The sequence below is a fragment of the Schistocerca gregaria genome, unplaced genomic scaffold (assembly GCF_023897955.1).
Source record: "Schistocerca gregaria isolate iqSchGreg1 unplaced genomic scaffold, iqSchGreg1.2 ptg000577l, whole genome shotgun sequence".
Taxonomy (NCBI): Eukaryota; Metazoa; Arthropoda; class Insecta; order Orthoptera; family Acrididae; genus Schistocerca; species Schistocerca gregaria.
In genome coordinates, this window is record NW_026061968.1 from 1,481,367 (window position 1) to 1,484,814 (window position 3,448).

Below are 3,448 nucleotides of genomic sequence, written 5' to 3' on the forward strand. Positions count from 1 at the left end.
CAATGTGTCGATCTGGCTTTATTTTTATTCGATAACAAATGACGACAACAAACGGATTTCTCTGGTTTTTACTACATATGAACACTTTTCACATTCTCCCGTGCAACGCAGCTGCTAGTCCTCCTCTCATGCAAAATCTTAGGGTCCTAGCTCATGCCCAAGACACCAAAGAAGGGTAAAAAGTGAATAATCGAGAACTAAAAGTTGAATTGTACTGCTTCTTACTGGCTATAACATCAACTTAGAAGCATCTTCTGTGTTCTACTATTTTGCTTTTAGTGTCTCTGCATACCGCAGCACGCGACATAGCTTTGCAGACGATAATTGTAACCGTTTCAGAGAGAAGAGCGGCCAATGTAACGATATGGCTTTAAGTCGATTCGATAATAAATGAAGAAAACGGTCGGATTTCTCAGGTTTTTACTACATATGAACACTTTTCACATTCTCCCGTTCAACGCAGCTGCTAGTCCTCCTCTCATGCAAAATCTTAGGGTCCTAGCTCATGCCCAAGGCACCAAAGAAGGGTAAAAAGTGAATAATCGAGAACTAAAAGTTGAATTGTACTGCGTCTTACTGGCTATAACATCAACTTAGAAGCATCTTCTGTGTTCTACTATTTTGCTTTTAGTGTCTCTGCATAACGCAGCACGCGACATAGCTTTGCAGACGATAAATGTAACCGTTTCAGAGAGAAAAGCGGCCAATGTGTCGATCTGGCTTTATTTTTATTCGATAACAAATGACGACAACGGACGGATTTCTCAGGATTTTACTACATATGAACACTTTTCACATTCTCACGTGCAACGCAGCTGCTAGTCCTCCTCTCATGCAAAATCTTAGGGTCCTAGCTCATGCCCAAGGCACCAAAGAAGCGTAGAAAGTGAATAATCGAGAACTAAAAGTTGAATTGTACTGCTTCTTACTGGCTATAACATCAACTTAGAAGCATCTTCTGTGTTCTACTATTTTGCTTTTAGTGTCTCTGCATACCACAGCACGCGACATAGCTTTGCAGACGATAAATGTAACCGTTTCAGAGAGAAGAGCGGCCAATGTAACGATATGGCTTTAAGTCGATTCGATAATAAATGAAGAAAACGGACGGATTTCTCAGGTTTTTACTACATATGAACACTTTTCACATATTCCCGTTCAACGCAGCTGCTAGTCCTCCTCTCATGCAAAATCTTAGGGTCCTAGCTCATGCCCAAGGCACCAAAGAAGGGTAAAAAGTGAATAATCGAGAACTAAAAGTTGAATTGTACTGCTACTTACTGGCTATAACATCAACTTAGAAGCATCTTCTGTGTTCTACTATTTTGCTTTTAGTGTCTCTGCATACCGCAGCACGCGACATAGCTTTGCAGACGATAAATGTAACCGTTTCAGAGAGAAGAGCGGCCAATGTAACGATATGGCTTTAAGTCGATTCGATAATAAATGAAGAAAACGGACGGATTTCTCAGGTTTTTACTACATATGAACACTTTTCACATTCTCCCGTGCAACGCAGCTGCTAGTCCTCCTCTCATGCAAAATCTTAGGGTCCTAGCTCATGCCCAAGGCACCAAAGAAGGGTAAAAAGTGAATAATCGAGAACTAAAAGTTGAAATGTACTGCGTCTTACTGGCTATAACATCAACTTAGAAGCATCTTCTGTGTTCTACTATTTTGCTTTTAGTGTCTCTGCATAACGCAGCACGCGACATATCTTTGCAGATGATAAATGTAACCGTTTCAGAGAGAAAAGGGGCCAATGTGTCGAACTGGCTTTATTTTTATTCGATAACAAATGACCACAACGGACGGTTTTCTCAGGTTTTTACTACATATGAACACTTTTCACATTCTCCCGTGCAACGCAGCTGCTAGTCCTCCTCTCATGCAAAATTTAGTGTCCTAGCTCATGCCCAAGGCACCAAAGAAGGGTAAAAAGTGAATAATCGAGAACTAAAAGTTGAATTGTACTGCTTCTTACTGGCTATAACATCAACTTAGAAGCATCTTCTGTGTTCTACTATTTTGCTTTTAGTGTCTCTGCATACCGCAGCACGCGACATAGCTTTTCAGATGATAAATGTAACCGTTTCAGAGAGAAGAGCGGCCAATGTAACGATATGGCTTTAAGTCGATTCGATAATAAATGAAGAAAACGGACGGATTTCTCAGGGTTTTACTACATATGAACACTTTTCACATTCTCCCGTGCAACGCAGCTGCTAGTCCTCCTCTCATGCAAAATCGTAGGGTCCTAGCTCATGCCCAAGGCACCAAAGAAGGATAAAAAGTGAATAATCGAGAACTAAAAGTTGAATTGTACTGCTTCTTACTGGCTTTAACATCAACTTAGAAGTATCTTCTGTGTTCTACTATTTTGCTTTTAGTGTCTCTGCATACCGCAGCACTGGACATAGCTTTGCAGACGATAAATGTAACCGTTTCAGAGAGAAGAGCGGCCAATGTAACGATATGGCTTTAAGTCGATTCGATAATAAATGAAGAAAACGGACGGATTTCTCAGGTTTTTACTACATATGAACACTTTTCACATACTCCCGTTCAACGCAGCTTCTAGTCCTCCTCTCATGCAAAATCTTAGGGTCCTAGCTCATGCCCAAGGCACCAAAGAAGGGTAAAAAGTGAATAATCGAGAACTAAAAGTTGAATTGTACTGCTTCTTACTGGCTATAACATCAACTTAGAAGCATCTTCTGTGTTCTACTATTTTGCTTTTAGTGTCTCTGCATACCGCAGGACGCGACATAGCTTTGCAGATGATAAATGTAACCGTTTCAGAGAGAAAAGCGGAAAATGTGTCGATCTGGCGTTATTTTTATTCGACAACAAATGACGACAACGGACGGATTTCTCAGGTTTTTACTACATATGAACACTTTTCACATTCTCCCGTGCAACGCAGCTGCTAGTCCTCCTCTCATGCAAAATCTTAGGGTCCTAGCTCATGCCCAATGCACCAAAGAAGGGTAAAAAGTGAATAATCGAGAACTAAAAGTTGAATTGTACTGCTTCTTACTGGCTATAACATCAACTTAGAAGCATCTTCTGTGTTCTACTATTTTGCTTTTAGTGTCTCTGCATACCGCAACACGCGACATAGCTTTGCAGACGATAAATGTAACCGTTTCAGAGAGAAGAGCGGCCAATGTAACGATATGGCTTTAAGTCTATTCGATAATAAATGAAGAAAACGGACGGATATCTCAGGTTTTTACTACATATGAACACTTTTCACATTCTCCCGTGCAACACAGCTGCTAGTCCTCCTCTCATGCAAAATCTTAGGGTCCTAGCTCATGCCCAAGGCACCAAAGAAGGGTAAAAAGTGAATAATCGAGAACTAAAAGTTGAATTGTACTGCTTCTTACTGGCTATAACATCAACTTAGAAGCATCTTCTTTGTTCTACTATTTTGCTTTTAGTG